This window comes from Coturnix japonica, chromosome 3 (assembly GCF_001577835.2).
Source record: "Coturnix japonica isolate 7356 chromosome 3, Coturnix japonica 2.1, whole genome shotgun sequence".
NCBI lineage: Eukaryota > Metazoa > Chordata > Aves > Galliformes > Phasianidae > Coturnix > Coturnix japonica.
The window spans coordinates 75,420,028-75,434,387 of record NC_029518.1 but is presented as its reverse complement, the minus strand read 5'-3'; the positions used below and the strand labels follow the sequence as shown (position 1 = coordinate 75,434,387).

At 42.2% G+C, this 14,360-nt stretch overlaps 1 long non-coding RNA gene across 3 annotated transcripts; it reads left to right on the top strand.

Moving 5' to 3' along the window:
- Positions 1 to 5,270: 5,270 nt before the first annotated feature.
- LOC107312066 lies at positions 5,271 to 10,612 on the top strand. 3 transcript variants are annotated; one of them, XR_004306709.1, is made up of 3 exons: positions 5,272 to 5,831; positions 6,083 to 7,078; positions 9,384 to 10,612. It is a non-coding gene; the product is annotated as an uncharacterized LOC107312066 (long non-coding RNA). The 3 variants fall into 3 exon arrangements; XR_001554376.2 differs by having other exon boundaries at positions 5,271 to 7,078; positions 9,822 to 10,612; XR_001554375.2 differs by having other exon boundaries at positions 5,271 to 7,078.
- The last annotated feature ends 3,748 nt before the right edge of the window (positions 10,613 to 14,360 follow it).

The following is a 14,360-nucleotide window of genomic DNA, read 5'->3' as shown; positions in this document are numbered from 1 at the left end:
TGTTGGAAGGACTTGCTCCGTAATTACTTTATTACAAAACAGATAAAGCTGCACGCCACAGTTAAGATGTTTGCTATATATTGCTGTGTTTGCCAAGTATCTCTTTCAGTGCTGACCTTACTAAGCTAAAATCATAGAATCATAGAATTACCCAGGTTGGAAAAGACCTTGAAGATCATCAAGTCCAACAGCAGCCTAACCATAGTACCCGAACTCTAAAAACCCTACACTAAATCATATCCCTGAGCACCACATCCAAACGGCTCTTAAAAACATCCAGGGATGGCGATTCAACCACCTCCCTGGGAGCCTATTCCAGTACCTAACTACTCTTTCTGTAAAGTTCTTCCTAATATCCAACCTAAACTTGCCCTGGCGCATCTTGAGGCCATGCACAGTTTTGTCATGCTGTTGAACTTGAGTAAAATTACCCTGTGTCATAGCAGATGTTTCTAAAGAACTGTGGCACATACGTTGCGTGTCTTTTTATCATTCCTCTTTGGGTTTTGTAGTTTAAAAACAGCCACAACTCGTCGTTCTGAAGTGCTGGGGAAACAAAAAAACAGCAGCGATGTATTAATTTGCAAGAGAAGAGCATTGGGAGATTCTGTGGTAGTTGTGATTATTCATCAGCCATGAAAAGCGTGAAGCACATTGTCAAAGCTCAGTCCATACTTTGAGGTGTATTTCTTTGCACTGACGATGGTCAGAAGAACGTCTAAGCTGGCGATATGAGAACTCCTTTGCTTGGCTAATGGCGCTTCGTGTCACACCAGCTGGGGTGTGCAGTCTGCGTTCTAAAATTGCCATGCGAGTGCTCCCTCTTAATCTCCTTAAGGATTTTTGTTGCAGGAAGGGTGGCACAGTAGAAATAGAAACATAATTATAAAAGTTGGTCTTGGCAAATTCTGAGAAGAGAGTTCTATTTAAAACAAGTAAATGAAGTCTCATTTCTTACAAAGTTCTGAAGCCTCCTATAAATCCAGTTTCTTCCCCCATATTCCTTTGACTGACGTTATCTCCACCAGGCAAGAGACAGGACGACATCTTTCCGCTCATCCCCCAGGGACACTATTTGGACTCTTTCTTCTGTTTCCTCCTCCCTTGCACTGACTTCCCCAGAGCTTTTAGGAACTTAATTACCTTGGAAAATTTTCTGTCTTTGACACGGTTTCAGAACAGGTTGGAGTTACTTGCTGGCTTCTTCAGTCACAGGGCAGCCCAGCCATTCGCCTCTCATGCTTTTGAAGGCGAGCTAATTAATAACCTTTACCATACCTATCTTTGGAAATGTTCATCATCATGTTCCTGCTCTGTGAAAGGATGATTATTTTGTTTTTCCTTGTATACTAAAAGTGCCAATTAAAGCTTATGGCAGTGGGGCTTTGACAGGCATTTTCCAGACATTAACTCTCCCGATTAACCGTGGTCTTGATCCTTTAAAAAAAACCACACATTTTAATCGTATATTTTTTAGGATGCAAACGTTCGCAGCTCTTTAACGTACCTACTTAACAAATTCCTTTATAACAAAGTTGGCATTCCTCCCATTAAAACACAGTTGTTGTTTTCAAATGGGAGTCACTGTCAGAATCCAGTGTGTTACGAAGTGAACCCTTCAGGTTAGTTCTAGAGGGCAGATATTGAACTATTGTTTACATGGAGACTCTCGCCTAATCAGCTGTTTAAAAGCCAAGTGACATATGCAGCCATCTGCACTCACTTCCTAATTAGTTGCAGTGGAGGGAGAAGCCTCCAAACAGAAGTCCGTCTTAGCAGGGGGAAATTAATTCTTTACGGATGATGAATGAGAGGGGGCTCTTCAACATGTCTTCTCCATTAACTTTAAAGGCTGACAAAATAGCTGTCTTAAACTCCCACTTATCTTGAGATATCAAGAGCTTATTGACCATTTGACAAACAGAACCGAGTGTGTCAGCTTTATGGTGAGAAGCCAGAGAGCCACTCACTGTATGAGGTGTGAATTGTGCAAGGAGGCAAATGGACCTGCAGTCTGTGCCCTTCCCAAATGCTTCCAGTGAGGACGGACCAACTCTTAATGTGCCTTGTGAACAGGAATTTGCTTCCATAAAATGACTGAGAGAAGATGGTGCTGAGACTTTTCTTTTTTAACTCCTGTGCCCTCTTACCTCCCAAACAAATACCTACAGCCAAGAGGGTAAGGAGGATGCATTTGTATCTGTATTACGGCACACATCTAGGGATGCACAGGACCTAGGGACCCCAGCAAGGCAAGGGTGAAATATTCTAACACCTAACAGCTGTAATGTTTTTATCAGACGTCCTGTTAAAAGACGGGGATCTCCAATGGAGATAAAACTGTCAGACTAGAACAAGAACGAATATATTAGCTTAGCAAAACCTTAGTCTGTGCGGCTTCCACATGAGATGGTAACAAAGGACTCTGTGTTTCCAGTTTCCAATTGAAAGCCAGGGAAAATGTCACCGCCTCCTAGAACATACGTGAGTAAATGTTGCATAGCTCAGGGAACGCCGTGCCTTCAGTCCATTATTTTTTTCTCCCAGTGCTTTCAAGTTCTACATTCTATATGTGTGACAGTTACACAGACTTTTTTCCTGTGTTACTCTTGAGACAGGAATGCAGAGTAATAGCAGGTATCTGCTTGGTCTGGCAGGCTATTGCCTCATCCTCCCTGCATATGGTGATGTCAGTTTTTTCTGCTTAGTAATGACAGCTTCAGCGCTTTTATCAGTAATTACATGTTATTGCACCTTGCTTTTAATTTTTGCCATTGAGATCATTTTTTGATTGGTGCCTTTATAGTGGTGGTAGCAAAAAAATGATCTGTGAGCACCCTTCCAGCCCAAAACGTTCTTTGATTCCTATAATTCTATTAACAAGGAAGACTGATCTCCCTAAATCCATCTTTAAAGCCTCCTTCCCTAACAGGGCATCGATGAAGATGACTTAGCTCCTCTATTCAATGTTGCTGAACTTTTTTCAGATCATGTGGATCTGGTCCAGTCTGTCCAGTTCAGGTATGTCAAGGCAGTCCAGAAATAACTCATTTATGTGATTTATGCCAGCTGATGGTTTAGTTTGTGTACAGAAATCCAGTGCTAAAGTAATACAGATTTAAATGGCAGATCACCTGAGAACGGTTAGGGATAGAAACATCTCTTGAAATGGCTGAGAATGGTTTTCCCAGTGACGTGCATGCCTGCTGGGCATGATGTCAGCCCACACACTGGACCTGACCTTTCCATTTGAGCACTGAAGGAGTCACTTGGAATAGCACAAAGCTGATCTCTGAGCCAGGCAGTTGGCTCCTGGTCTTAGACATAGTTTCTGCTTTGAAGATAAACTGGGATTTATACATCTAGAAGAGGTGCTTGTACCCAGCGTTGCTGTGGGAGATGTGCCCTGTCCTGTCGTCCCCTTGCTTGGGAAGAGCTCTGATGTGAGACCACCTGGCAGGGAGAGGCTCAATTAGTGAACAGGTGCAGCGCAGGCAAACACACGTTTGGACAGCTGAAGAACAGATGGTCCTTCCTATAAAACCATTTGTAGTAAAGTGTGGATAATAACAGCAGCATCACAGAGGCCTGCTGTGCTCTGCAGACTGTGTGTAAGGAGGGAGTGGAGTAGTCTAAGATGGATTTGCACAGTGATTGCGGTGCTGTATGGGAAGCCAAAAAGGACAGCGCTAGAAGGATACAAGGGAGCATACCAGCCAGACCAACATTTATGTTTCCAGGGTCCTTCATTCCTGAATGCCAAGGTCCCTGTAAAGTCAAAGGGACCTTTTCTCCAAGCCTTGTTGCAGAGTCATACACTCGTGGTTGGGCAGGGTCCCCTGCACTGCAGAGGAAGCTCAGGTTGCCCAGGGAAGTCCCTGAGCACACCTGTCAGCAGGGCCCTTCTCTTCTGTGTTAGCCTGAAATGCTGTGAGCCCTCAAACTCGCAGCTTGTGGGAGGGAGCGCTTGGCCTCTCTAATTAGGGCCCTAAAATACCTTCATGTTGAGTACCTGGAGAACTTATTATTTTATACCATAATAAAAATTGCAGCTCTTATCTCTTTTATGCTCTTCTGTCTTTACATTGACACAGTGCCAGGATTTTCACTGTCACAACAGTGTGTGTGCTTCTTTCTCTCTGTTTATGGAAACAGAAAAGGCTTCTGTCATTTCAGAGCAGGCTGAGTGAAGCAGGGCTCTGATAGCAGAGGAGCACTGGTGATGGCGCCTGCATTATTTTAGAACACACTGGCCTTGGATAACATGAAGTTGAGGGTTTTTTTAATCCCAGAGCAGAGGAATAAGCAAACCCAAGTGTATCAGCTGCAGGAGGAGTGAGTCACTGTGCTTTCCCACTACCCCACACAGCCGCAGTTTAACCTACAGTGTTTAGCATCCCAGTGCAGCAGACGTGACCTGGGGCCTGCGAAGTTCAGGTTGTTCTCTGAGCTACCTGAATGCTCCCAGCCACGGTGCAGGTGGCAATCTGCACTCTTGTCATTTCATGGTAAGCAGTCAACGTGCAGTTCTCTTGTCTGCTCTTATTGGCAAGACAAAATACATATGTTGTTCCTCTCCGTGGAAGGAAATTCTTTCAATAACAGCTTCCCACACAGAGCTGCAATTGGAGGCTATAACCATTTCTGGACTGTGATCTAGATAGACATATAGATATGTTTGAAGATTTCATGCTTGTATGGAAGATTGTCACTTCATGAAACCACAATGAATCAAAATTTGATAGTTGAAAAGTATAAGAAAGTACTTTATGGGGTAAAACTACAGCTAATAGTTTTTCTTCTGGAACTTAATAAGTTTATTCATATTTTATATCAGTTTGAAAACTGAAGAATTAACTGGAGTGGAAAGCAAATACTGATATCTCACCCCCTCAACTGAAAAGGTGTTTACCAAATGTGCATTTTTTGCAGTCAAGAAAGGGGAATCTTCCATGGGACACATTAAATTGTGGGAGGTGGGGGGGAAAAGAACATGACAGTATCTGCTGGGAGGGTCCCCAAAATCTGGCTAGGCCTGTGGCCTTCATCAGATGGACAGAGGTGTCAGCAGATAGCGGTAGTCTCTTCATAATGGCCTCAAGCTGCACCCGGGCAAGTTTAGGTTGGATATTAGGAAACACTTCTTTATAGAAAGGGTAGTCAGGTACTGGAATAGGCTCCCCAGGGAGGTGGTTGAATCGCCATCCCTGGTTGTGTTTAAGAGCCGTTTGGATGTGATGCTCAGGGATATGATTTAGTGTAGGGTTGTTAGAGTTAGGGTACTATGGTTAGGCTGCAGTTGGACTTGATGATTTTCAAGGTCTTTTCCAACCTGGGTAATTCTATGATTCTATGATTCTATAACAGGTACTGTGGGATGACAGCGGGACAATCACTTTTCCATTACATCTTACTGTGGCCCTACAGTTCAGCTTTTAAGCATACATAGTTTTCAGTGCAGTTTTCTTTTCAGGCCCCACATTCCTCAGACAGGCCTGCATCTTGCACACAACAGAGACAGAACTGGTATCCAAAAGTATAAATCAACTTTGGAAAAGATTTAAGGAGCTGTTTGATCAGCTTCTTTGGGGTGGTTTCTTACAGTTTATCTTGTAATGTTCTGATTAGTGAAGAAGTCTTCCAGTGTTTCATAAGTAAAGAAAATCACTAACAAGACAATAATCATAAAAGAATTATTGAGGATACATTTAAGGTACTGGAGACCTGATCAGCTGTCACGTTCATACCGACTTCTGCGGATGTGAGACTGAACTCAGTGTGAATGGGGATATTTCTTTTTCTCTACAAAACCCAACTGGAGCTGTGAGAAGGTATGTAGGAATTTCTCGTTTGTAGCAGTGTTGTCATTGTGCTTTCAGAGTAACGAGAACAAAATCTGAAGCGCTGTCAGATGTTTCACGTGTCAGATATGCCATATTTCTCAGTAGAGAAACCTCTCAGGGTACATCAGTACCCCTTTTTCTTAGTTTTGCTTTCAACATTTGCAATCCTAGTTTAACACTTTTGCCTTTTGGTCATATGGTAAAATACGTTCAGTCCTGTTTACATGTGTTTTTTCCAGCTTCTCATTCTACCTGAATTTCTAATGCAAGCAGCATCTGATTTCTGTGACCTGGATCCCGTGCTCCAATCATATGTGCCAAAACATGAAGTTGTTCTTGATTTCTCCTTGGGTGTGCAAAGTTCACTGTATCCCCTGACATTAAAAACCAATTCCTGGCCAAATATGAATCATACTTATCCTCTTCTCCAGCTGAGGCTCGTACAGATCCGGCACCTCATGTTGTTTGCTCATCTGCTTGTAGGCTGATACTGTCCTGCAGTCATCACAGGACTGGCACAGAACGCTCCCTCTGCATCATCACTAAACATTGGGAGGAATTTGGAAAGCACGTAGAACCCATTGACAGCAGTGGACCCGAGTGCTCTGTCATGTGAACAATGCTGCGTGCCAGCTGTGGCTGAGGGGCGTATACGAACAAGAAGAAAGAGCACAGAAGAGTTCACAAGAATGAATAATGTATGCGTAAATGGAAGAACTACTTTGGAAATATGTTTGTACTCACCCCCTCCTTCTTTCAGATGCTTTCTAGTGTAATGTCTGTGGAAGGGTCACAACTCAAATGCAGTGTATTCGCATATTTCCATCTCCATAGGTCTGTACAAGTGTTGATGCTCTCAGACACCAAGGTGAGATATCTTTAAAGGCACATACATGCGTATACTGTGAGGTAGACTGAAAAAGTATAAGAGCAAAAACTAAGTGATGTCGTCCCATTCTCCTTTTGCTATTTGTCTGTTGTGACACTAATGTGGGTCTGTCCTCTTCCTCAAGGATGAAACAGATACAGGCAGAATTCTGGAGAAACCGTTGTTACAGTCAAGAAAGGATAATTTCCATTGTGCACATGAGCCAATGCATGCTGAGATACATGAAGAGCATCAACGATGGAATCAAATATCTTGGCTATGATGACACACAAAGTCAACAACAGTTTCCACAAGTGCTGGAGACATCCAAACCAAACCTGAGGTTGCGCTGTTCAGCCAGGTGAAGGTCAGCCCTCTGTGAAGTAGTTTGTGTAAGTCTGTTTCACAGCCTCCCTAGCAGTCAGCACCCACTGGCTATTCTGTACAGCACCAGGGCACGCGGCTGCTGTGTAACTCGGCTATGCCAGCGAGAAACCTGGAAGGAGATCAGTAAGCTGCGTCTTTGCATCAGTTACACTGAGGTGAAAACAAACACGTGCTGTCCCACAGCAAGTGACCTCCTGGAAAAATCAGATAAAGACACCTCAAATCATGTATGTCACTTTCAGCGTGTCTGCAGTGGAGGTGCTTTGCCAGTCGTTAGGTGTTTTTCTCAGGGCAATTATCTCTGCGTACAACTGGAATACAGCTTAGTCTCTGAAGGAGCAACCTCAACAGTGCTTATGCAAAGCCTTGTGCTCTTTTAGCCACTTCAGAGTCATTTTTTTCCTTTAACACTCAATATTTTTCTCGAAGTTTTATCCTGGATTGCTTTTTTTTCTGGTGTGTGTCAGGGTTACATTACCATTAAAGTCAGGTTGCTTGATGGAGGAGAAACTCAATTTCTTCTTAATTTCAGTTTACTACCAAGTTCTTCTTTTCTGTAGTAACAGCCAATATTTGTCATAGCATTAATTCTAAAAATGGCTTTATTCAAACAAATTGCCTCTGTAAAAGTTGTTTGTCTTTGAAAATTTACAGGAAAAGACCCCTCACAGCAATAATGAGCCTTCAGACTCTACCAACTATATAGATGTCATCTCATATATTTGCCCTTTCCATTCTGACCACAGGTGAAAGAGGCTAAACCACAAGGCTGTACCTCTGCACAGCTAAGGCGAGGCACGCAGCACCCAGTGCCCCTGTATTCAAGGCTAAGTGCTTCACTCAGCTGGACACAGGCATTTCTCACAGCACAACTGAGGCACACACAGCAGGCCAGTTTCTAATTCCCCCTAACTGGTCTATGAATGAGGTGCATGGAATACTCTGGTCTTCAGCATAACAGAGGTAGAACCTAAGGCACATCTTCATCCTCAGCCAGAAATGAGGTCAGAAGTGGTAAAATGTACTTACCTTACAGTTCACTCCCCAGTGCATATTCTTGGGAGCTGTGATTCCAGGATGAGTCATGCAAGAAACTCTTCTGTATTTGGGACAGTTTGGTGCCTTAAAGGGTCATAAAATCAGACAGCTGTTCTCAAGGGCAGGAAGGAAGGGCTTTGTTGAACCTCCAAATCCATGGCCTCCTCTAAAAATAAATACAAAGCAGGTAGATATTTTAGGAGAAAAAACGAGCACAGGGAAAACATTTTCACCTTAATTCAAGCTCCAGAAGTGCAACACTGAATAAACGCTACTAGTAAAGAATGTGCTGTTCACTTCTATAAATCTAAAGTACCTTTTAGAAGCAGGCCAGTGTGTTATACTCATCTCACAGATAGGGAAACAAAGCCATTGAAGGTGGAGTAACCTTCCCAAAACCAAACCTTGGTCAGTCCGTGTTGGATCAGACAGATTTCATCCAGGTAAAAACACTACCTGTGACTACAACCACTAGATATGGGAAAGGAAAGCACAAAATACACACTACACATGTTGAGGAATTTCCCAGTTTACAACATTATGTAGTGCAAAAGTAAGGTTGATGCAATCGGTGCATCAAGTTAAATTCCCAAGGAAGGAAGGAAGGAAGGAAGGAAGGAAGGAAGGAAGGAAGGAAGGGAAAAAGAAAGAAAGGGAAAAAGAAAGGGAAAAAGAAAGGGAAAAAGAAAGGAAGAAAGAAAGAGAGAAAAGAGAGAAAGAGAGAAAGGATGAGGAAAGGAACCTAGAGAAAGATGATGAGGAAAGAGGAGAAAGAAAGAGAGAAAGAAAGAAAGAAAGAAAGAAAGAAAGAAAGAAAGAAAGAAAGAAAGAAAGAAAGAAAGAAAGAAGAAGAGCAACAGGAAATTATTTTTTCTTTTATCCAATACAAATAATAGGTAATGGAAATGCATGCTGCAGCAAAGATGAACAAGGCAGGTATTGTAGTTTAAAATTACACCATCAGTGTCATGCAAACCACCCTGAAAGCAGAGAACCACTTACAGAGCTCAGTTAACATGTCATGTATCTGAAAGCTGAAGTTCGAAGGACACGAAGCTCAGTCTGTATGAAATTCAAAGTGAGAAAGTGACAAAAAATACAAGGAACTTGTATAACACCGACATGATTAATCTCAGTATTGGTGTGGCACCAGGGAAATTTGCTCCTTGGTTATGTGGGGAACGGCCAGTGAGATTCATCTGTTATCAGAGGAAGCTGTGGATTGCTCACACTGTTTTTATTCACAGGGGACTTCAGAATCAACAGGGAGACAGAAAAACCCACTGCTCATCTTCAGAGGTTTCACAGAAAACTGTCCCGTAGCAAAAATGAAACTGAGTATTAACGTCCAAGTCTAATCAAACTAAGAAATACCCTCTCCCATGTCCAACAACACATTTTCACCAGTTATATTTTACTCTATTTTTAACCAATGGAAAAATGTAAAATAAAAGTCATACAATCCTAACCAGTCAGCAGTGACTGAGTTGAAAGGCTACAGAATTCTAGGGGGACATCCTAAGCACTCAGTTTGGATTTCTATTGAGTAGCCTGTCAAAAGGATGGAAATAAGTCACGTCTCCATTTACATACTTGCAAGATTATCAGAATTTAAGACCTGTTGTAGTTCTGAGGAACAGAAGCAGTAATTCTATTGCTCCATGCATTTACTCCTGTCTTCACAGTATCAAAAGCGGCTTCCTCCAAAGACCTGAAGTGCATAATGGAACTCTGCATGGGAGTAATGTGTGAAACAGACCATCTTCCTGAACTTCGAAGGATATGGCAGAAAAGTGACATTAAAGAACACAAAACGAAGACTCAGAAGCACAAGACGAGTTATGGAAAGTAGATCCTAATCTTGGATTCAAACAAACGGACATTGTGTAAAACGTATTTAGAGATGAGACACAGGACTTGACTTGGAATCTGTAACAGTCTCTTATTGCTACAGGGTGCCCTTAAATCTGCCCCATGACTTTTATATGATCAGTGTTTCTCTCTTCCTCCCTTTAACTTGCGCACCCAATTGCCGGCTTAACGTTTTGTTCTATAACCTTTTCCTAAGTAAAAAGATCATCTCATACTCAGTAAATGAAACACGTGGCTTTCCCTGCATGCCTCACAACTGTTCGCTTCAGGAAAAAACAAGTATGAGTTCCAGATAAAGCATCAGAATGAAATAAACACAGAAGCAATGCGCCTCTGGGGAGTAAGAAAACACCCCAGAGCTGATTATGTTTGCTAGAACATTGAACATGGACTCATCGAATTGATTAATTCTGTCATAACAGCAAATCATTAAACCATAAAGGAGAAAATCCAATATTCTTTATAGCGCTAGGAGTCTATCTTTAAAAAATCAAAGTAATATTGGCTCTAGAAAATCCTTGTTGCTTTACCATATTAATATTTTGAGCAGGACTTTGATGTCAAGAATGCTATAGTAATAAAAATACAGCCATTGCAATGGTAATTTTACTTTCTTATTATATGACATGTCTATGCGGGCCCACATCAGTAAAGATGAAGGAGCCAGGTAACAAATGCCACACATCTGAACACTGACAGGAAACAACTGTGAGGCAAAGAGTAACACGGCTTTTGTACAGAGAGAAAAACCCTTGCTGAAAAGGCATTAACAGGGGGCTTTCCACCAAAACTTCCCTATTCCGTGGAAATGTGATCCCAAGGGAGTTCCAGCATCACCCTGTTTGGGGGCAGTACAAACTCTGATATGAACTGAGTGAGGTGGAGGAACCCCAGATGGGTTCCAGAGAGATCCTGTTCTCTTGCACATCCCTTAGGGCCACACAGACCTTCCGGAGTTGCACATTCTTGGCCTCAGGCTTTCTCCCACCACCAGGCTCTCAGCACAACATAACTCGGTGTTATGCTGTATATGACACAAGGAAAACAATGCAGGAACTGCCACCGACTTTGAGAGGCTGTCACCCAGCTGATTTTTTAGCTGCCAGATATAGATGCTACACAGCAAAATCATCCAACTGTGGTTCTCAAGCGATCCATCACAGAGTGCTGAAGGAAGGGGCTATTTTTCTTACAGCAAATCGCTTTTCTCATTTCTTGAGTATTCAATGGCTGAAGAAAAACATGTTTTCCTGCAGATATGAGCTCAGCCTGTGAGTGCTGCGGACATTCTTTATGTTGATAAAAGTCTCACCGCTCACTAAAAATAACCAACTTTTGAAGTAGGAACGATAGTTCTGCAGCATCTGGGACTTCAGAGAAATCCAGAAGCCCATATAATTTGCTTAGCCAAAGCTGTGACCCCACCACTTCAGTCTCTCCCAGCAAGAATGTACTTTGAAGGAGAAAGTGAAGTGAATGTACTTAATATGTTTCTCCCTAGCAGTTGCTTGGGGAGAATTATACTCTTACAGTAAGATAGAACAGGCATTGGCAGGCACACTGCAGACTTTCAAGCAGGTAATATGCAATTACAGAATCACAGAATTATCAAGGTTGGAAAAGACCTAGAAGATCATCTAGTCCAACCATTACCGATACTTCCCAGCTAAATCATATTCCTCAACACAACATCCAAATGTTTCTTGAACACTCCCATGGTCGGTGACTCCACCACCTCCCTGGGCAGTGCATTCCAGTGCCTGACTACCCTTTCCGAGAAGGGAATTACTAATTGTTCCTCGTTATAAAGGGCACTGAAAAGATAAACACTGAAAAGATAAAGTGTTTATGCTAATACTTAAGTGGTGCTGTGGAAAAGAGCATGGAAAAGATGCTGCTACAGAGGAGAATCCATCTCAACAACTAGGCACAGATAGAGGTCTTTGTTTGCAGCTGTCCAAAGCTCATTCCAAAGCTCACTGTTCCTCAGCGGTTCTTTATCCTGCACACCCTGCAAGTCCAAGACCTCAAAGGGCTGGAAAAAATAAGAAGGCAACATGAACCAGAGCTCCTCTTGTTAAAGAGATAAAACTGAGATTTGTTCCATGTGAAGCCAAAACTTTCCCAGCTTTAAGGTCTGTAGTTCCCCCAGTCAACATGATGATTTGAAGGCTGAGAAACCTTTGGTGCAGCAGCACACGAAACAGGGACAATGGAGCTCAGCCATCCCATTTCATATTTGCCATTCATAGTTCTCCCTAATCTTTCAAACTTAGGATTGTGCAACAGATTTTACGTCTGATTATTGCTCTTCTTGGCTGGATATCAAGAACTGCTGATACCTAAGGCTGGTATTCATATCCTCAAAGCCTGAGCGAGCCCAATGCATGACTCACACAGCTCCGAGTAGTCTCTCTTTTTGGGTTTCAGTTCAAAAATCCTCATCATAGAATGAGACAAATCAAAATGAAAAGACTCAGGCTGAAACACACATATAACTTTAAACAGCTGAAAATACACAGAGAGCTTGGGAAGCGCAAAGCATTTCATTTTTAAGATCTCTTCTGTGCTTGTATTGGAACCGAATGGAGCTTCCATTTCCTTCTGTTCCACACCTACACTATTCTGCGCTACATTCCACTTTAGAATACCATGGCCAAATATATGCAGTGGTTTGAATCATAATTGCATATGTGCCTATTAGCTGTACAGCACGGTGGTTTTTTTTCTGTGCTTACATGTTTTATGATTGACAGCAAAGCTCATTAAAATGTGCTTGGTCATTTGCATCCATCTATTTAATTGATAGTTACCTGTCAGGTACTCATTTGTATTTACAATCACAGTGCAGATTTACTAATAACTCTAAGAGCACAACACTGTGATGTGTCATCACACGCTGGGCTGTCGCTAAATGATGCCACTTAATAAAAGACAGAGATCCCTTTCTAGTTTTAAGAATTGTCTTAATCTTCGGAAGTGTTCAGCCCGGGTTTGAATCCCCCTGTGGCACAAGTGGTAGAAGTGCCGCTCTGCTACACAGAGCCTCGAATCCCGGGGGTTGGACTCGATGATCTCTAAGGTCCCTTCCAACCCGCATGAGACTGTGACACTGTGAAGTGCAAACAACACACAGTCTTTTGATTTCAGTGTATTTCAAATGCTCAGCACTGACAGAACGTAGACTGCCCTGATACTACAATGTCCATTTAAACCAAGCACTCGGTCTCTGTGCACAGAAGTAGATGAAGAACCAAGAAACTGGAAGAAAAATGTGTTACCTCTAATATCTCATCTGTGCAGCCCAGTAGCCATACAGAAACAAGAGGTCATTGCAAACATTGCCCCACCTATAAATCCTGCTTCTATTGTATTTTTAACCAAGTTGGGTGTGACATCATTACCATTCACTTCACAGGGCAGACGTTAAAGTGCTGAAACTGAGGGAATAAGGTACTCAAGCCTTAATGTGCTTAATGGCTGTAGATCTGACTTTCAACTGCAGTGACCATGTGAGGCTGTCAAATACTTAACACCCATCTGGGGGAAGAAGAGACAGCAGCTTGTTGCTCCTATCTACACGGTATACTCAGCTACAGCTTAGGCAGTCTCGTCATAGTCATTTTTGCATTGCATAACAAACTTGTTTTACTATCATAGAATCATAGAATTACCCAGGTTGGAAAAGACCTTGAAGATCATCAAGTCCAACCACAGCCTAACCATAGTACCCTAACTCTAACAACCCTACACTAAATCATATCCCTGAGCACCACATCCAAACGGCTCTTAAACACATCCAGGGATGGCGATTCAACCACCTCCCTGGGAGCCTATTCCAGTACCTAACTGCCCTTTCTGTAAAGACATCTGTATCAAGACATCTGTACTGTTAACATTTTGTAAACCACAGCTTAATACAAGTATTAAGTTGAGATACAAATGAGGCTTGTGTTAAAATTTTAATACTAATATTAAAAAGGTGTATTGGAGTAGAATTAGTATTTTGTTATTATAACAAGACTGTATCTTTTAACACTTGGTTCAATTTTTTTTGTGGGTTGTGTTCTTTGTAAGCAGAGAAGGAAAGGAATAAAGTTCCCTGGTGTAGCTGTAGAATCCAGGGTGCAGCAGTTACTTCACTTAACATGAAGTTACTCTGATCTAATACATGACCCAAGCCTGTGGCAGGGGGTTGGAACTTGATGATCCTTGAGGTGAATTCCATCCCAAGCCACTTTATGATTCTATGATACCGCTGCTTCCTCTCTTGTTTTGACTGGAGATATCAGAACTAGAGCTGGGCAGGCATTTTCTTATGCAAAGTACACTGCTGAAAATACCTAAATTAA